At 42.6% G+C, this 21,787-nt stretch overlaps 1 protein-coding gene across 4 annotated transcripts in view; it reads right to left on the bottom strand.

Annotated features, from left to right (window-relative positions):
* LOC143135392 (NACHT, LRR and PYD domains-containing protein 12-like) overlaps positions 1 to 21,787 on the bottom strand; it is a 270,809-nt gene that overhangs the window by 186,174 nt on the left and 62,848 nt on the right. The gene's annotated exons all lie outside the window — the stretch shown is intronic.

The raw sequence follows: 21,787 nt of genomic DNA, 5'->3' as shown, positions 1-21,787 counted from the left end.
AAGCTTTTCAAAGCTGAAACTTATCAAAAATTATTTGCGCACCTCAATGTCACAGGACAGACTATGTGACGTTGCCTGCAAGCTGAATTACAATGATTTAATTGTGGAGTTTGCGGCAACGAAAGCCAGAAAGGTCGATTTTTTCTAAGTAGGCTATGGTGAGTCAATCTATGTTATGCGTGTTATTAATTTGTCAGTTTATGTAATGCACATATCTTCAATAGTTTAGTTTGAATGTCGTGCGCTCGATATCGACAAATTGCGTTCAGTAGCACAAGTTCGCACAGGGCCTCGCCCCCCTCTTGCGACGGGCCTGGTGGTGTAGTGCCGTTAATTTACACAGGTTCACAGTGGTGTAGTTAATTTACACAGGTTCACAGTGGCGTAGGCAACCTGCTGTAATCATGGCAGTCTATGGAGTTTGCCACTTTACAGTAGGTCACTGTTAAAATAACAGGAAAATAATGGCAACCCTACTGCCAGTTCTTTATTTAACAGGGAAATATTTTAGAGTGTTGATACATTAATTCCTCTGTGGAGTGATGTGTCAGTTTCTTGACACTTACAATTACATCAGCAATACATATAGTTAAGAACAAAATGATTCATTCCCCTGGCAAATATTGATTTAATGTTGATTTTCTCTTGACCAATATGTTTGTTCTGACTGAAAATGACACTGTCACATGCCAAACGGTTGTAAAACAATGTGGTAGCAACATGGATGCACCGATACTACTAAAGATGCACCGATAGATCGGCTGGTGACCGGAATCGACCGATTTTCACGTGATCGGCCATGACCGGCGACCGGCCGGTCAGTCTGAGACATGCCGATTTTATGCCGGTCAAATACACTCAGGGCTGGATGTAGGGCTACAAAGAAAGCGCTAATAGGCTACTGACTTTTTCTATGCAGCAAACGCTGTGCTTTGCCATTGGCCTACTGCGTGGAATTTACTAAGCTGTCACTTCATTAGGCTACATAAACATCGCTCATCACCGCCCGTCACTGCCGCTAATTGCGTGCCCACAGCTGAACCACAAGCGCTGCTGAACGGAGATAACCGATTGCGACATTAAAAAATAATCAAAGTTTAGCGATCATAGGCAACAAGCAGCGACATACAGTAGCCCTAGTAGCCTAGTTCTACTCCACTTAAAGAAAAATACTTTAATGTGCAAATAGAGGGAGAGACACCCTTCTGGTCTTCTCTGGAATGGAGAACCAGGGATTTAGCTCCGAGGATGGCTCTGGGCCGACGGGATCCACACGGTTAAGCGGAAAAGACTGCTGTAGAGTCAGCTTGTCCATTTGTGTGAGGAGTAGAGAATGTCGGTGGAGCGCATCATTCAATAGTTTTTCTATGGATCGGAGTTCAAGTCTCAAACCGGACACATCAGAGGCCCGAGAGGGAGAAGGCAGCAAGGTTCCAGAGGAGGGCAGGAGTTCGGTGGTCATGGTCCAGGTGGGTGAGTCATCTGCATAGCAGTGATACTGAATGTTATACTTATTAAAAATTGAGCCAAGGGGTAGCATATAAAGAGAGAATAAATGAGGGCCCAAAATGGAACCCTGAGGAACACCAAACCTTATAGGGGCAGAGGAAGAGGAGAAATTGCTTAAACAAACTGAAAATGATATATCACTAAGATAAGAAGAGAACCATTGCAAAACAGAAGCCTGGAGACCAATTTCATCCTCCAAGTGTTTTAATAGGATGTTATGGTCGATGGTGGCACTCAGATCAAGAAGCACCAAGAGGGCGCAAGATCCAGAGTCAACTGCTAAGAGAATGTCGTTTTGGACTTTAAGCAAGGCCGATTCAGTACTGTGCAGAGATCTAAAACCTGACTGGAATGTATCACATATATTGAACTCACTCAGATAAGAAGAAACCTGAGAGAGGACAACCTTTTCTAGTATCTTTGACTTTAGAAATAGGCCTATAATTCTTCAGGTCACTGGGCTCAAGGCTAGGTTTCTTCAGTAAAGGTTGCACAATTGCAAGTTTAAAACCTGAGGGGACCACTCCATTGGTTAGTGAGTGATTAATTATGGCCAATACAAGAGGGCAGATGATGGTAAAAACTTCTTTAAAAAGGCGTCCAGGTAAAACATCTAAGTGGCAGGATGTAGATTTCATATGGGAGACCACCTCAGAAAGCTGGGAGGAAGATATAGCCTGAAACTGTTGGAGGCAGCTAGGTGAAAGTTCTATCACTGAGGGATCCGAATCCGGAGGTGAGATTTGAGATTTTATTTTGTCAATTTTATCGATGAAGAAATTGAGGAACTTCTCACAGATTTCTGTTGAAGGGGCAAGAGTAGATGATGTAGAGGCAGGATTTATAATAGAATTAATGGTATTAAATAAAACTTTTGGCCTATGAGCATTATTGTTGATAAGCTGAGCATAAGACTCTACCTTTGCTGCCTTAACAGAGTTTTGGTAGATCTTTAGAGAATCTCTGAAAAGGTCATAGAAGACCTGAAGCTTCTCTTTTTTCCATTTGTGCTCTGCTTTCCTGCAAGATTTTCTGACAGAACGGGTAGTGGCATTTAACCATGGAGTGGTGATAGTTTTGACACGCTTTTGTTTTAGTGGTAGCCTGGGTGTTCCCATGCTGCCTTGCGCGCAATTTGATTCACGCTGCTAAGGCAGCCTGGAAACTACCGCCCTAATTTTTGCCTCAGATAGGGAACCAATCACAAAACAGGGGGGAAAGCAAGACGATGATGAGCTATGCACAGACGCATTTGATAGACATCCGTGGCACCCAATAAACGGATCTGGGCATTTTTTTCAAATACGAGAAAATGAACGTTTGGTTCCTAGACCACGTCTCATTGAGAAGTGGTGGCGCTAGCCAGGCTATTTTAGTGGGGCAACACAGTCTAAGGTCTCAAGACAGGATGCATTGAAGAGAGGGACTAATTCTTCAATGTCAGAGCAGGTGGAAATAGCAACAGAGATAGTAGGTGAGTGAGAGAAGGATGAAAGTATTAGAGAATGTGGTGGAATTAATAGAATGGGCAAAGGAATAGGACTTAGGGGGATATACAGGGGAACAAAACAAAATAGATTCAAATAAAATCAAAAAATGATCAGAGACCCCAACATCCATCATTTCTAAGTTGGAAACATTGAAACCATAAGACAATACTAGGTCTAATGTGTGGCCTTTCTGATGTGTCGGGGCCAGAACAGATTGCACAAGATTGAAGAGTCCACAAGGCATAAAAACTCCTTAACCAAAGGTTTTGATGGGCAACAGATGTGAATGTTAAAATCCCCTAAAATCATGAATTGGCAAGAGGCCATAAAAGATAGATCAGCAAATTCTTGAATGAAATTACAATTCATTTTTGGTGGTCGGTAAACTAAATGCCATCCTCCTCTGTGCATTATCTTTACAAGCTGTACCTCAAAAGTGGAGAACATATCAATTTGTACAATTATACATTTAAAGTTGTTATTATAAACTATAGATGCACCGATAGATCGGCTGGTGACCGGAATCGGCCGATTTTCACGTGATCGGCCATGACCGGCGACCGGCCGGTCAGTCTGAGACATGCCGATTTTATAGGCCGGTCAAATACACTCGTGCGCCGCAATTGTAACAACACCCAGCTGAGTTTGCAAAGTTTGAAGAAGCTAGCAACCAGGCCAACACTCAGGGCTGGATGTAAAGCTACAAAGAAAGCGCTAATAGGCTACTGAGTTTTTCTATGCAGCAAACGCTGTGCTTTGCCATTGGCATACTGCGTGGAATTTACTAAGCTGTCACTTCATTAGGCTACGTAAACATCGCTCATGACCGCCCGTCACTGCCGCTAATTGCATGTCCACAGCTGAACAAGCGCTGCTGAACAGAGATTAAAAATAATCAAAGTTTAGCGATCATAGGCTACATAATAAGATGACAACAAGCAGCGACATACAATAGCCCTAGTAGTTCTACTCCCCTTAAAAAAAAATACTCGAACTATTTACTGCACGTAGACTAGGGCTATGCCTTAAAATACCCTAGTCTAGCAGATTGAGAAGTGGATGTCGTGAAGGTGAACAAACGATAGCCTATTAAAAGGCAAACAAACGTTAAAGTTGCTTTTGATATAGTAGCCTACAATGAAGAAAACTGGTGCTCTGAATACTGAATCAGCTGAAAGTTTCAATAGCCTAATTGATGCATTTAACCGGAATTTGGATTGAATTTTTTCACCGCAAAACAGACGTGCACTGTTTTCATATGGTGGAGCACCTAATCGCGATTAGCACTTCTCCCCTGTGTTTGCGTGAGCCTAGGCTACTACCACTTTTCCCTCGCCCTCCCATAAATTCATCAATGCATATGAAAATAAGTTACATGGTAGCATGTTCAAATGTATCATGAAAATTGTTCTTATATCTTTAGTTGGATAATGGATGTGAGAAGAATAAAATGGGTGTTCCATAATTTAACTTAATCCATAATTTGATACTGCAGCTGAAGTTAGACTTGAAGAAGAATCTGTCTGCTCACCGGTTCCATTTTTTTTTACAGCCATTTCATTATTGATAAGTTGATTACATGTCTATATTAACATGTTCTATCAAAGAAAAGATAGAAAATAACTATTTGTGTGTGTGCTGTAAAATGGTTAGAAGAAATGAAATCGGAATCGGCTAAAATCGGTATCGGCAGGTCAAACTCTATGAAAAATCAGAAATCGGTATCGGCCCAGAAAATTGCAATCGGTGCATCTCTAGAACAAACATTAAAGTAGCCTAGAAATCTAGACGCGCCCCTAGCGGCAGCAAATTAAATTTGCTGCCAGGGCTAGTCTAGCAACTCTCCGTTGGCTTGTGAGCTCCAGAAATCGAAACTTAATCAGGCATTGAAATCGTGTATAGAGTCGTTTGGTGGGCTTAAAGGAACACGCCACCCAATGTCAGTAGTAATATATGTTCTTACCTTAACTTTCACGAGTTGAGTCATACCTCTCCCGTGTCCGTATGTGCACTCAAACGCTCTGGTGCGCGGCTGGACTGTGTTAGCATGTTGCTATGCTATCGGGCTTTGACGGCAACTAAGCGTAGAAGTAATCAAAAACATCCACGTTTTACCGACTTAAATACAGTTGCACGAGTAGTTGATAGAACTACAATGTGTGGCGCAATAGCACTTGGGAGTACTTCGACCTAGCGTAGTAGTATTGTTAACACCTAATTGTAGATCCTATCCACCACAGAGTTTAGAATCCATGCTGGATCGACCCTCAGCCTCTCCCTCCCCTCTGAGCGAGAGAGAGGCACACACACTAGAAATGCGCTGATGGGCTATTATTTCAACCATAACTGCATAGCAAAACTTATCATCCGTCAGCCATCTATCAGCACCAAAGTTTTTTGACCAATTTTCGAAACCACACCCGCCCACCATCCGCTGGTTGTTTTAATGTAGGCTATGGGTGATGCAGCGCTGCTGACGTGAGGCTAGAAAGCCCTTGCCTGTTCTAGAAAGACTGATCTAATGCAGCAAATATATGAAAAGGCTAAAGTCGTACATTGGCTATGTTGTAGCCTACTAATTAATGCCTATTGTACTTTATTTTTTGCAAAAAAAAAGAAATCCTTGATAAAATAACAAGTCATTCACATTATAGGCTACTTTACACACTGTTATGTCAGGGTGACTGACAAGCCTGTTCTGAAGACTCCCATTCATTTTGACTGCACGAGCGCGTCTTTTTCAGACAGACAGCATTTTATAGCAGGCCATCGGACAAATATGACGCCTCGATATTAAAGAAACTCCGACTCCATTCATTCTGAAAGTCCACCGCACAACGTGCATGTTCACATTTTTAGTAAAAACCGCAAAACTTGCTTGCTTGCCTACACATCTAAGTTTTCCGACTATTTTTCGTAGCCTACCTTCTTTTTCCGCTGGATGTTATTGAGTTTGTAGAAGTTGTAGCTCTTACGTTCTGAACATCTCGCACTGCCATCGCCCGATGTCATTTCTGAGTCATATCAGCTGCTCTCTGTCTCTCTTTTAAATGCCTATTCCCTGAATGGTAGGCTACAATTATGTGTTTTATATATAGGCTAATATCGAAACAAAATAACCCAGGCAGTCTCATCTAGGATATAACACAGGTTGACGTCAACGTCAAGTTGGTTCTATTTAGGGAGGTGAATGTGTGTAAACATCTGTAGATGACTCAGAAATGACATCGGAAGACAAGGAGTATAGTGGCAAGAGGCAAGCCGAAGGCTGCTGGCAAGGGCCCGACGCTATTGTAAAGCAATTTACAAAAGATTCACTGAACAAAAATGCTGATGTGGTACATGAAAATTTAGCTAAAAATGTGGAGAATGCAATGCAATCAAGCATTTTGGACGATATATTGTCACAAGCTGGCAGAATAGGCAACAGGCCGATGTGCGTTTTATTTGGAGACTGTTTTGCGAGACAGAGACTGAGTTTGCTGCTGATATTCTGGGGATAGGCTACAACATAGCCAATGTACGACTTTAGCCTTTTCATATATTTGCTGCATTAGATCAGTCTTTCTAGAACAGGCAAGGGCTTTCTAGCCTCACGTCAGCAGCGCTGCATCACCCATAGCCTACATTAAAACAACCAGCGGATGGTGGGCGGGTGTGGTTTCGAAAATTGGTCAAAAAACTTTGGTGCTGATAGATGGCTGACGGATGATAAGTTTTGCTATGCAGTTATGGTTGAAATAATAGCCCATCAGCGCATTTCTAGTGTGTGTGCCTCTCTCTCGCTCAGAGGGGAGGGAGAGGCTGAGGGTCGATCCAGCATGGATTCTAAACTCTGTGGTGGATAGGATCTACAATTAGGTGTTAACAATACTACTACGCTAGGTCGAAGTACTCCCAAGTGCTATTGCGCCACACATTGTAGTTCTCCGGTTTATTCGCTTGGAAAATCGCCACGTTTCATGTTGCATGGCCGTAGCATTTCTATCAACTACTCGTGCAACTGTATTTAAGTCGGTAAAACGTGGATGTTTTTGATTACTTCTACGCTTAGTTGCCGTCAAAGCCCGCTAGCATAGCAACATGCTAACACAGTCCAGCCGTGCACCAGAGCGTTTGAGTGCAGGTACGGACACGGGAGAGGTATGACTCAACTCGTGAAAGTTAAGGTAAGAACATATATTACTACTGACATTGGGTGGCGTGTTCCTTTAACATAATGATTGATGGTTGCAACGGTTTGGCTTGAATTCCCTGCTACTTGAAAACAAATATCCTATTGCGTCCTATTGCGTGCAGAGGGAATTTGAAATACAACTGATTACCCCGCCCCTCTGACTGAGCACTGCGAACGGTGATTGCCCAGACCCTACATTTTACATCTGGCTCGCCAGGCTAACATTAAAGAGAAAATTAACATTGAATCAATATTTAGCAGAGGTATGAATCATTTTGTTCTTAACTGTACTTCATTGTAGAATGTATTTTTCTTTATCTCCTAACCTAATATGTTTTTATCAAGGTTATCAGAAATTCAGAATATACTCTGTATATTCCTCTGTACAGATTCTACGCCAGAAAGGCCACTTTACAACTGTAATCATGGCAGTCTATGGAGTCACTTCTAGCATTTTGGTGGGGAATTGCAGACCTCCACAGACACAGCTACACACACAGACCAACGCACAACTACAAAAGGTTCACAGCAACACACACAGACCAACGCACAACTACAAAAGGTTCACAGCTACACACACAGACCAACACACAACTACAAAAGATTCACAGCTACACAGATAGACCAACACACAACTACAAAAGATTCACAGCGGTGTAGGCAATTTGTAGCGTGGCTCCTACACATTACCCCTAAGTCAGACATCAGGCTGCAGAAAGTGTTACTGCAAGAAGATAAATTCCCAGTGATTAGCTAAATGAGTCCATAATGAGAATACTCTCATGTCCAGGCTATTTCCCTATAGATGGTACCTACAGATGGTATGTAAGGGATAATGCCTTAATACTTAATACTTGCCAAAATGGAAAAAGAAACTCCCCACGATATGACTGTTTAGCCTAGCCTACATATGTGTTACTGTTTCCTCTTTGCTTTTGTTGATAAACAAATAGTTCACAACACACGCTGAACTTGAATCAAACATTCTTTAGAACACAGTTGATCATCTGTCTGCTTTCACTTTTGAATGAAGTTCCAGTATTTTCAGAGTGATACGAAACCCATTTTCCTTGACAGCGGTCTGTTATGCTTAGCAACAGTCTGTTACCGAGAAATATCAGAACACCGAACTTTGGGAAGGCCCATTCAAGTGAATGGATCAGCATTCTTCAGCATTATGAAGAGCTGTGTAATAATATAAGTCTAATGGCCACTATTACATTCTATTTTACCTTATCGGCACCAGAGAAGAACAGAGAGGGTGTTGGGACAGGTATGATGCGTACTGTATCTGCGGATTAACTTACCCTCCATCAGAGCGTGTTGGTTTGCTGCTTTGTTGCACACAGCTGTGTGCTGCAGACTCTGGTCGGAGTGTCTCACTGTGACCTGCAGCCTCCTCTCTCTCCTGAGAGACACTCATCCTAGCAGCAGTGGGAGAGTCTCTCTAGGAATGTACATGAGAAATAGGCAGCTTTATGTCTTGTTTCATGTGTCACCACACACTATAGATTATAGCTGTAGCTAAACATGAATCACTATCTTTGTTTTTTAGTGTTCTGACAAGAAGAACAAACAGAACAAACAGAAAATGATGAAAGAAGCACAACAAACATGCAGCTGTAACTAAACAAGAATCAGTACTGTAGTGTTTTTACAAGAAGAAAGAACAAATGTCTGGAATCTTGAATAGAAATGTTAAGGTGTAGGCCTATAGGCTAAAGTAAATTCCTCAGTAGGCCTACAGATTTATGTCTTTGGCCTACCCTTGACCTCTGACCCCATGGGCCTGGCCTGGGATGAGCGTGCATAAGTCCCGCCTCCCAAACTTCCGTATCCATCCAACTTCCGGGCGTTGATTGTCTATGAGAAATAATATGGCGTTTCGAAATATCATACCGGTGAAACATCTGTAGGTAGCGAAGTAGAAAAAGCTGGTGGGCAGATTGGCCTACACACTTCTGCCATCTAGTTTCCACTGGGTTTTTTGATTGTCGGTGCCATTTAAGTAGTATACTATAGACTATACTACCGTAAAACTCCAAATAATAGCCCGGGCTTTTATTTTCCCAAATCGCCAAACTGCACCGGCTAGTATTAGAGACAGGCGTCTATATGAGACAGGCCTTTAATTCCCTTTACACAAAACTTTTCCTCTGCAAAGATGTAAAATATTATTGAATTAATTATTTCAAACACACTGAATGTCTACCTATTTGACTAGGCTATCTGATGACAATTACGGATCATCATTCATTTAGTGTTGAGATGTTGTTCATTGAGTGAGATACAGTAAGATCCAAATAGCATAGCCAGAACAGATGACACACATTTTAATGAAACGTAATCTACAAAGAGATCGTATCACACTGAAAGCTCATATTTTGTCACTAGCAAATAGCCTATATCGGTCCTTGTCAAATACAGTTGCATTATCAGCCCTGACCAAAACCGTTCAGGAATTATTTATGCAAAAGTGGAACGTGCTTAATGTTTCATTCTCTCTCCTTTTCAGCAAGAATGAAACCGCATGAGAGAGCATGAACCATATTGTTTCTCCCGTTTTGTATTTGCCAAATTTGACAACAGTCTACATTCAAATCATAGCCTACTTCCAGGCGCGCGGGAACATATTTTTGACCAGGGGTGCTGAATAACTGCCCTGGGCAGCCACATTCCACTGCAACTATATATGCAGCACTTGCCACTCCGACTCATCAATAAAAACTGTGCGCGCACACACCAGTCCCATAGAAGCGCACTTGACTTTACATCATTAACCTATTTCAGTAGGTTATATAGCCAGAGAATGTCCGTAGACGGGCTCTAGCCTTGTCTAAGGTAAATTCCTTTTCTGACTTCTTTCTCTTTATCGCCATGGCATTTAGAATAAAGAATAACGTTCGCGAACCGTTCTGGTTTTGTTGCCAGCATAAAAAAAAGCTTACCATCGGCCTATCCGCAAATTTTAAACACAAGGGATGAATTTAACGATGACGAAGTTGGACATATAGGCATAGGCTAGTTCATATAGGAAAAAATTGGTTATACAATTTGGAACTCTAGCTTTTCCCGACCGCATTCTTTTAATTCCATCTAATCATAACGTGCGCAGTCTGCGCCATACTTAAGCCCAAATCACACCCAAGATTCGCAACGAGATGAGCAGCAACTTGATGCAACATTCTAACACCTTGCAACTGTGACCAGACATGTGAATGCTTTGCGACGGCTTGTAACGACGTGCATCTAATTCACACTGCTGTAACCTCCTTTCTATATAACGGTTTCGTGTCATTGCGAATCTTTAAACAGACGATCTGATGGGTTTTAGAAGATTAAATACAACCCGAAACTAAAAAACAGACCAGGCCTCTACTGGAGACCGGCCTTTAACCCAAACCTGTAGCCACACCAGGCGTTTAAAAGAGACAGGCGTCTCTTAGGGACTCGGCGATTATTTGAAGTTTTACGGTACTTAAACAGCACCGAAAATAAAAAAAAATCCAGTGGAAACTAGATGGCAGAAGTGTGTAGGCCAATCTGCCCAGCAGCTTTTTCTACTTTGTCACCTACAGAGTTTGACAGGTACGATCTTTAAAAACGCCATGTTATTTCTCATAGACAATCAATCAACGCCCGGAAGTTGGATGGATACGGAAGTTAGGAGGCGGGACTTATACTGGAGAGGTCTATTGTAGTCTAGTTTGCTTTATCATGACAGTTGGGTCTGGATTAAGCGCACGCTCATCCCAGGCCAGGCCCATGGGGTCAGAGGTCAAGGGTAGGGACCCTAAAACCATAGATATTAGAAAGCTAGATACCGCATTGGGCTCCAGAACCTACGTAAATAACGACGCCATCTTGGTGGCAACAATCACTGGAGGCCAACGGAGGAGCATGTGACTCTGGAGGAGCATGTGACTCTGACTGGAAATCAGACAGGTGTCCGTGGTTGCCTGCAAGTGTTGCCCATAGACAATAAAGGAGCTGCCCCCAGCAATATGGCGGCCGCGTTTACGATGCCACCTAATAGAAAAGACAATGCCATATCTAGCTATCTAATATCTATGTCGAAAACCATGTAGGCTAAGCCCCATTACCAGGGTTGACCCACACATCCAGAATAACAATACACATACTCATCCAGATTTTTTTTTTTACTTCAACCATCTCTTATTTTAATACAGATCATTGGCCACACACCTGCAGGCCTCCTATGTGTCTGCCACTAACGCGACAAGAGGCCTATGCTTTGACACTTTTCACGTTTCAGCCAATCAAATGACAGCATATCTAAACTGGTTGTACTGGTGATGTAGGCTACACTTTATGAGGACGCATCATGAACGACTTCATCATAATAAAACAAATAATACGAATGACTTCGCTAAAGTATTGGTATGACAATTTCGTCACCCCAAAGTGTTGCAGTATGGACATGTCCCTATGCAAACATATGCCCTTGCTGGTCACAGGCTAGCGCCTGTAGTAGGTTAGCCTATCTAGTTACGCACGACGATTTTGTGCTTGATGCCATAATCTGGACCTGGCAAAAGAGTAGGCTACCTCGACATATTATGCTAGCCTACTATGTAGTTAAAGTAAGATATATAATATTTTCAGTAGCCTATCTTATATTTTAATGTTAGCAAGCCCACATTTAGCCTACTAGTGGTTTGTTTGTTTGGACAAGGCCTGCCTGCCTGCCTTCCCCAAAGGCGGAAATCTTAAACAACGACGACAAGCTCATGCAACGAAATTCTAATTAGTTTATTCCAAATATTCCACATACCGAAAACACAAAGTGAATGGCAATATGCACATAAATAGTGGGTTTCTTACCTTAGGCTACAAACTATGTGCTCGCGATACAAGACAAACTTACTGACGCGGAGTCTGACTGTGTGCTTTCGCTTTTGGTTAGACCTACTTAAAAGTCCCTCCCCCTGTCAAAAGCGATTTTAGCTTTAATCAAAGTTATGGCAGGATACATTGATTACAGTAAATTAAGTGAAAGATCACCGCTCATCTGTCGAGGAGCAGGATTAGTAGGTAGCTTAAAAGATATAATAATTGGATATACTCAGCCGACCGAAAGCTTGCACTGATTCAAAGTAAAAACATTGGATTTGCAGACAAACTCTCGGACAATCTTATAGTTCATGCTGTGCCAATATAATATAATATGATTTTTCTAGGCTATCATGTGTTTAGTAGCCGATAGGCCTACTGCAGTAGATAATAACATTTTCACAAAGATTAAATGCAATTTTAAACAGGACATTCTCTCATGAAAATAGATTAGAGCTAGTTGGTTATGTTTGAACTTGAAGACTTCCTAAAACATGGCTGAGATTATTACCAGAGCTCAAGTTTAAAAATCTACCCATTTCAAATAAATGCTTAATTATGCACATAATGTAGGCTAGCAGGCCTATTCTACACATATCAACTTATGAAGAACCGTCACCATGACAACAACATGTGTTTTTAGCAAAGATTCTAGAATCTTTGGTTTTTAGTTCATGCCATCAGAATGTAGAATGCTACATGTACAACTTATTTATTGATGGGTTTCATCAAGTCCCTTTCCACAGGTGTATTAATCAAGCACCATGCAGTCTGCATTGATAATCAAGGTGCTTGATTTTATTTTACATAAAGTATAGAAGAATAAAGTCTATGTGAATGACCAGCAGCAGGAGAGCTGGTCTCTTCCCCAGACCCTGGTGCTTGTGCAGCGTGTGGTCACTAAGTGATCTTGCACAGGGACACAGAGTCTGAGTAGCCAAGCTCACATCCTACATAGAGGGGCTCAATGAATGTGGAGGTGAACGTGTGCAGGTGGGGGAGTGGATCCGAGAAGACGCTGTAGAAGGACAGAGTGCTGGCTGGCCAGTCCAGAAACAATCCTGTTCACACTTCCCTCTCAATGTTTTTATACACCACAGCTACCCTCACTTATACTGGAGAGTTACAATATACAGTATATGTTACATATTGATGGGGCACTAAATTACAGTATGGATGTCTACCATTTTACATAGTTGCAGTCTCACAGTTTGCCACCAGGTGACCTCCTGGCTATTCTCTTCACAAACTTGCCTTTGCAGTTTCCCTGTTCACCACTAGAGGCGCTCTTCAGCACTCTCGAGTTTAGACAGGGCCGTAACTGTATTTCCCTGTTCATCACTAGAGGCACTCTTCAGCACTCTCTATGGAGTTTAGACAGGGCTGTAACTGTATCCTGTGGTGGAATGTAGTCAGCTGTGGCGATGACTGCCATGAACTCCCGAGGAAGGTAGAATGGATGACACATGATGCTCCAGATGAGGCGAGCAAGAGTGTGACAGGATGGTGATATTTCTGGGATCACACCACTTGCTATTCACCATGAATCAGACACCTCCACCTCTGGATTTACCTGCCTTTAGTGTTCTGTCCACCCGTAGAATGGAGTAGGCAGATGATGTTGCATTCTTGACATATCTGCAGATATGTTTTGTTGATATCTTATTCTGGCCCTTAAACCCATCTTATTCTCCAGAGACTGAATGTTGGCCAGCAGTATACTTGGCAGAGGAGGACTGTGCTCTTTTACTGAGTCTATTCCGAACACTTGAACAATATTATCCATTTACATTCATATCTTGCCATATGCTGACAAATACTTTGCCTAATTGCTTGATAGACTGATGAGATACCAGTGCAATCATGGTTGAAAATACTCCCGAAAAACAGAGACAACTAAACAAAGTATGTATATATATATCAAAAAAGTGGATGTTGTTTTATTCCAGACAATAAGCCAACAGTCGTGGAAGGGCATTTCTGAGGTTAAATCTCACTATAATTACTAAAATGTGCAATACATCCCATTACAACCCACTGATTCGATCCATATTCTTACCGTCCACTAGGCTATTTTGGCGTGAACGAAACATGACGTCACTAGAGATCCAATCAGATGCCGAGAGGATTCATGTCAGATTACATTGACTCAGACAAACACTTGTTGGAAATAATCCCCCACACATATACACACACGCACACCCCCTGATATAAACACACATATACACACACGCACACCCCCTGATATAAACACACATATACACACACGCACACCCCCTGATATAAACACACATATACACACACGCACACCCCCTGATATAAACACACATATACACACACGCACACCCCCCGATATAAACACACATTTTTTCCCCTCCATACAGGTGTTTGTTTGTTTACAAGAGAGTACATTTATTCAGACAAATACTGTATGTGTGTGTTGGAAATACACTCCCACATGTTTGTATCTGTGTAAGGTGATGTATATGTGCTGTATATGTGCTGTTGTGATATATGTGCTGTTTATGTGCTGTTAATCTATGTGGGTATGTGGGGTATGTGGTAACAGGGTGGTGGGTGAAGAACCGTAACTGTGTGTATCTATGTATTTCATGTCTGTGAGGCTTGTATGGTAGGTGAAAACAAATGTCCTATGTAAGGACAAATAAACTAACTAACTAACCTGACACAAACCACTATCTCCATTTCCTTTCTTAACAGCTTACATGGTACAGTACTTCAATGACATCATTAAATGCCATCCTCTCTAACGCACACACACACACACACACACACACACACACACACACACACACACACACACACAGAGAAAGACACCAATACACACACATATATTTCACATCCATAGAGGTGTTTTTTTATAGTAAACCTCTAGGACCAACAGCATTTTGACAAGAAAGTAGCAATGCACTGTCATTTCCATTCCATTCCAGTTTGTGTGTGTGTGTGTGTGTGTGTGTGTGTGTGTGTGTGTGTGTGCGTGTGTGTGTGTATGTGTGTATGTGTGTGTGTGTGTGTGTGTGAAAGTAGCAATCCACTGTCATTTCCATTCCAGTTTGTGTGTGTATGTGCACCTTTCATAGATATCTACACAAATCCAACGGTCCATTAGGTCACATACATCAGAGCAATAGCAAATCCTAACAGTGTGTGTGCTCACATCAGGAGCTGCTGGACAACAGGGTTAGATTCCATCCAGCTCAGGGTCCTGGATCAACACTCTACTGTGTGTGTGTGTGTGTGTGTGTGTGTGCTCCCTGACTGCAGACCCTATCCTGCTCAGGGCTGTGTCTGTGTGCATATGCTCACTTCATTGTGTGACCTGCAGTGTGTTGAACTATGTGCTGTTCAGCCCTGCACTCGCCTCCACTTGAACCCACAAACAGCAGCACCACGGATCGGGAGTCCAGCTGAACTAAGAGCCCAGGCTGCTAACTCTCTCACTCACTCAACTCTTAAGGCGTCGGGAGGGACGTGTACCAACGTACATGCGGCACAGCTATGGAACAGATGGCTACTGTTCCACTGGGGTTCTGCACCACAGACCCCATCCAGTTCAGGCTGTTGGATCTACACACTGATGCTCAGTATTGCCACCTGCAGGATAACGGAAGGAAGATGATCATCAATCAGTGCCCATGACAACCGTTTCCTACTGAGTCAGACCGCATGAGAGACAGAGGGCTCTATAGACCTCTGAAGTTTGCCTACAAAAAAGAACCAAAACGGACATCTTTGCCCATATAAGGAGATCCGGTTGTTAATTGAAGCTAACTACCTATGGCAAGTTGCATTGCAAGTTAGCTCTGGGGTAGCAAAAATCTAAGTGTGCCACCCTCACGTACCGGAGATTACAGTATCCACTCGAAGGCAGAGGACAAAAGTTTGTCTAGGAAAACGTCTGCATTTCAGACTTTTTTCATCCCCGCGAGAGTTTAACAGGTGCGATAATTCAAAATCCCCATGTTATTTTCCCAAAGGAAAAATCACCAGATACCGGATGTAAAAGATGGCAGCCTTTTTGTAGGCGAACTTCAGAGTTCTATTGTGACATCAGTAACAGCAGCCATAAGAAACACATTCACACACTTGACACACTGCAGCAGAAACAGGAAGGGTGGAGCTAAAAAGTCAGACACCTAATCAGTCTAATCAGAAGCACTTAAAGAGTGGCGTCAGACTCGACCAAAAGGGATGGTTGTAGGCTACATTCCCTTTGTAGCCAGTTCACCTTGTTTCTCTGTCTTTTCTAGGGATGTGACGCTCGAAGCTGACGTTTCGAAACAGTGTCGAGCTTCCGAAACGCAAGTGTTTCGAACAGTGTTTCGAAGTGTGGTTCAAAACGCCCATGTCACGTGACCATGGCTTAGTGAGGCTTCGTGGTGTTTCAATTTGGTTTGGACAGGTGCACAGCCTTACCGCGCGAGCCAATTACCCGAGTAAACACCTGTTTGATCTAAATTACAAAGTCCCAGAATGCTTAAAAGTCATTCAAACACATCCTATCTTTGTGGGTTTTTTGTGAGGAGAGAGATTTTGAGAGATATAGCGACATAGAGACATATAGAGATATAGCGATTTATAGTGCATTCTTGTGATTGATAGGGATGGGCAGAACGAGGCTTTGTGAAACAACGAAATGTTCGAAGCAATTGCGCCGGAATGTGTCGAGGTTTCGAAACAATCCGACACCCGTAACTCCATGTTAGCAAAACTAGCCACTAGATGTCACCATCATATTTTGACCGTGAAGCACAACTGCTTCAGACGAAGAATATAAATAGCCAACATGGAACGCAAGATTTCGTCCACAGCCACATGGTTGAGTGGTTAACACACTTGCATTCGGCCGGAGCGTCCGGTGTTCGATTCCCTGCTGGTGCTTAGAAATTTCAGACTATATGCCTTCAATAACTAGAATATTTTTTATATCTGCCAGTTAGATGTTTTGTTATTTCAGTTTCATAGTACATTATCCTTTGGAATATGCTGGAGAGGAAAATGCTACAATGGTTTTAAAATGTAGGCTATGCTTATGGCCCAGGGTTTTTTTTGGGGAACATGTTGTAGGGAAATAAAGGATACATGTGAAGCAGGTTAGACTAAACAGGTACAACATGGGAAAATAAACAACACATTTTTTGTATGTCAACATACATTTTTATTTAGGAATAACAGTTGTTCTGCCGTCTTGGCATTTAATCTGTAATCTGTTTCTTGTTTTTGAATAAACCTCCCCAGCCTTGGAAAAAAATTCTTTCACAAGGCACACTTGTTGCTGGCATGCACAAATATTTTTTGGCCATCACAGTTAGGTTTGGATAAACCACTCTCCTCTCCTGCCAGTATTTCAAAGGGTCAGCTGTTCTTGAAATAAAGGCATCAGTCATATATTTTTTTACTTCTGCTACTATCTAAATATTAACGTCACTAGACTATATCTATCTAAACTATCGCTCACTGTCTGTCTCTAGCCTGTCAACTAATCTATATCACTAACCTATCAATCACAAGAATGCACTATAAATCGCTATATCTCTATATGTCTCTATGTCGCTATATCTCTCAAAATCTCTCTCCTCACAAAAAACCCACAAAGATAGAATGTGTTTGAATGACTTTTAAGCATTCTGGGACTTTGTAATTTAGATCAAACAGGTATTTACTCGGGTAATTGGCTCGCGCGGTAAGGCTGTGCACCTGTCCAAACCAAATTGAAACACCACGAAGCCTCACTAAGCCATGGTCACGTGACATGGGCGTTTTGAACCACACTTCGAAACACTGTTCGAAACACTTGCGTTTCGGAAGCTCGACACTGTTTCGAAACGTCAGCTTCGAGCGTCACATCCCTAGTGATTGATAGGTTAGTGATATAGATTAGTTGACAGGCTAGAGACAGACAGTGAGCGATAGTTTAGATAGATATAGTCTAGTGACGTTAATATTTAGATAGTAGCAGAAGTAAAAAAATATATAACTGATGCCTTTATTTCAAGAACAGCTGACCCTTTGAAATACTGGCAGGAGAGGAGAGTGGTTTATCCAAACCTAGCTGTGATGGCCAAAAAATATTTGTGCATGCCAGCAACAAGTGTGCCTTGTGAAATAATTTTTTCCAAGGCTGGGGAGGTTTATTCAAAAACAAGAAACAGATTAAATGCCAAGACGGCAGAACAACTGTTATTCCTAAATAAAAATGTATGTTGACATACAAAAAATGTGTTGTTTATTTTTCCCATGTTGTACCTGTTTAGTCTAACGCATGTATCCTTTATTTCCCTACAACATGTTCCCAAAAAAACCCCTGGGCCATAAGCATAGCCTACATTTTAAAACCATTGTAGCATTTTCCTCTCCAGCATATTCCAAAGGATAATGTACTATGAAACTGAAATAACAAAACATCTAACTGGCAGATATAAAAATATTCTTGTTATTGAAGGCATATAGTCTGAAATTTCTAAGCACCAGCAGGGAATCGAACACCGGACGCTCCGGCCGAATGCAAGTGTGTTAACCACTCAACCACGTAGCTGTGGACGAAATCGTGCGTTCCAGTTGTGCTTCACGGTCAAAATGTGATGGTGACATCTAGTGGCTAGTTTTGCTAACATGGAGTTACGGGTGTCGGATTGTTTCGAAACCTCGACACATTCCGGCGCAATTGCTTCGAACGTTTCGTTGTTTCACAAAGCCTCGTTCTGCCCATCCCTAGTCTTTTCCCCATGTCTGTCTGTTTTCCCTACATGTCCCATACTGGCCTGCTCCCGCTAACTAGGGGGGCGTGGTGATTAGTTACACACCGGAGTTTGTTCGCACTGATTACTGGCCGGACAGTATAAAACCACCCAGGTATGAAGAAGCGTTGTAAGCTCTGCCTGTTTAACCCCCTAGCGTGTCGGATTCAGTCATCAGGTTTTTTCAAAACTCCGTTTGCTGCCGGACTAATAACATGGTTTAATCCATGTTTGTCTTCACCTGTAGCTTCGCGGTCACTGGCTAGTCTACTCCTGCTGCCCGTGTTTTAGACACCATCCCTTATTCATTCTACAGGTATGCACCTATGTTTGTCTTAAATCTCTCGTAGTTTATTTTCTGTTTTGAGTCGTAACATTTTCTCCTGTATGCCTGTAGCTGAACGTGGGTGAGTGCTCTCCATACGGCTCTTTGTGCACTAATCGTAGTTACGAAGATAGGTATGTAGGCCTACGATGCTTGCTTTAATGGGTAACTTTCTAGGCTGCAGTAGAAGGCTTTATGTTCAATGTCTTTTTCTGTCCTGTCCAGGTAGCGTGGCCTTTTCCCATCTACGTGGGGTGCATAGCGTGGGTCGTGCTGCTGTCTTGTCTGTAGTTAGTTTATTTTGGTGTAGCCTAATTGTGTGCCGTTTTCAAGTAAGGTCCGTGTCTGTTTTGTTTCTTTTTGTGGGCATTAACTTAATGTCTACGTCTGCCTGTATTATTTGGGTTTATTTGGCGTTTATATGTCAGCCTGCATGTTGCTTGCCGCATTAGTAGAGGAGCGGGGCATAAGTGGCATATGCTTCAACCTGGTAACTGCTTAGTGTCGGTCTGGTGCTGGTTGTCATTTGCGTGTGTTTGTATTTCTTTTGTCCTGGTGCGCCTGCATTATCTACCATAACGTCTGTATAGGCTTACTGTATTTTTGCTCCCTTGTGGTGCTGTTTTATTTGTTTGTTTAGCAGATGTGGGGCCCTCTTAGAGGAGGGCTAGTCACCTGGTGGTGGGACCCTGTAGCTGCACATTTGTGGTGTCATTGTTGCTTGCGGTGGGCTGCTGTGTCACTGGTAAGTCACTTTCTTGCAGTGTGTATGCACGTGTGATTGCTGGAACTTAGAACACACCTCCAGTTAGCCTGTCTCCCTCAGGTAAGCCCCCATCTGCTGTATCTTTTTAGCTCTAGTGGAGCCTTGGCCCCACTTAGAAATCACCTGTTCATATTGTATCATAATAAAAGATAACAATAATAAATATTTTTGTACTTTCATAACCTCTGACTCATTTCAGGTATTATTGCAGGACGCTCCTCCCTTCCCTCCCCTTTGGTTATTTAATAAACTTTTATGATTTGACTGGAATTCACGTTGTCTGCTTGGTGCTTTCGGACCTGTGTCAAACCTTCCTTAGCAAACTCTCTTAAAGAAGTCCCTGGGTACTAAGCCCAGGGTGGGGTAGTCAGGCTACTGGGAGTGGCTTATAGTCTCTCTCTCTCTCCCTCCTTACTGCTCTGGTCACAATCTGGCGTAGTCGGCAGGATTGCACAATAAAGCGTAAACGTGAATTCCACAATATATTGTTTTGTAGTGTTTAGGTTGTGAAACCATTTTTTTGTATTTTCTGTGTTTGGTTCTTGATTGTGTGGTAGGTTAGGGTAGATAAAGACAAGACAGCAGCCGACCAGAAGACGGCGGATTGGGAACCTTCTGCAGTCTGGACCTCTCTGGTGGTAGCTCCCCACCTCCTTTTGCTCCTGTGATTATTCTCTGCAGTAGGTTACTGTGGCAGATATGGAGGAAGAAATGCAAGAACTCAGAGACATGGTCGCTCAGCTTAAGGCTGATAATGAACGACTGCGCCAGGAGAGGGCTGCTGCAGGGGCGAACACTACTGCTTCTACCTCCACAGCCACCCCTGATGCACCAGCCCGGCTAGTGCCTCCACCTGTGATTCAGGGTCCACCAATGGAAAGACTTGTGTTTATTCCTCGATAAGAAATGTCCTACGTTTAGGGGCGGGTCAGGTATTAGCATTGATGAATGGGAGGAAGAAGTGTGGGCTTGCATGAGGGCTCGTCATCTCTCTACACTTGACCAGGCTTTCTTTATATTTGATCACTTAGAGGGGGATGCGAGGGAGGAGATTAAATATCGCCCTGCCATTGAACGGGAGGACCCAGTGAAAGTACTGTCTATATTGCATGAACTGTATGGCTGTTCCCAATCTCATGTATCCCTACAGGAGGCATTTTTTTCGAGAAAGCAGCAGGATGGAGAGGGTCTTCTGGAGTTTTCCCTGGCGCTGATGAACCTTATGGGGAAGGTTAAACAGGCTGCACCACATGCTGTAACTAACGCAGAGGTAATGTTGCGTGATCAATTTATTGAGCATGTTTATGATGGTTCCCTCCGCAGAGAGCTTAAACAATTGTTTCAGGTATTATTGCAGGACGCTCCTCCCTTCCCCCCTTTGGTTATTTAATAAACTTTTATGATTTGACTGGAATTCGCGTTGTCTGCTTGGTGCTTTCGGACCTGTGTCAAACCTTCCTTAGCAAATTCTCTTAAAGAAGTCCCTGGGTACTAAGCCCAGGGTGGCGTAGTCAGGCTACTGGGGGTGGCTTATAGTCTCTCTCTCTCCCTCCTTACTGCTCTGGTCACAACTTCATGGTGTGTGTGACCTGACTTGTGTTAAACAGTCCTTCACTGGGCTTGAACCAGTGACCTTGGGCATGGGAGCCTGAGACACACTCAGATCATTAGGATTAGGACTTTCACTGGCATTACAGCCTATTGGATTTGTAATAACCCTGAAACATTTGCTACTTCAGAAAAAAAGAAACAGACAGAAAAACAAATATCAAAGAAAGATGTTGATAAGAGGAAAAAGGGTGAGAAGTGTGGGCTGAGACAGAAGAACACAACTGCACAAAGACATATGAGAAGATGAGAAAGAACTTCAACACATTTCTGTCAGGCCATTTTAAACAACCAGGC

The sequence above is a fragment of the Alosa pseudoharengus genome, unplaced genomic scaffold (genome assembly GCF_046254945.1).
Source record: "Alosa pseudoharengus isolate Yale_2024_CS ecotype anadromous, Long Island Sound unplaced genomic scaffold, YU_APseudo_1.1 YU_APseudo_1.1_scf_1, whole genome shotgun sequence".
NCBI classification, from domain to species: domain Eukaryota; kingdom Metazoa; phylum Chordata; class Actinopteri; order Clupeiformes; family Clupeidae; genus Alosa; species Alosa pseudoharengus.
The sequence above is the reverse complement of the archived record's forward strand: the minus strand, read 5'-3'. Positions and strand labels throughout refer to the sequence as shown.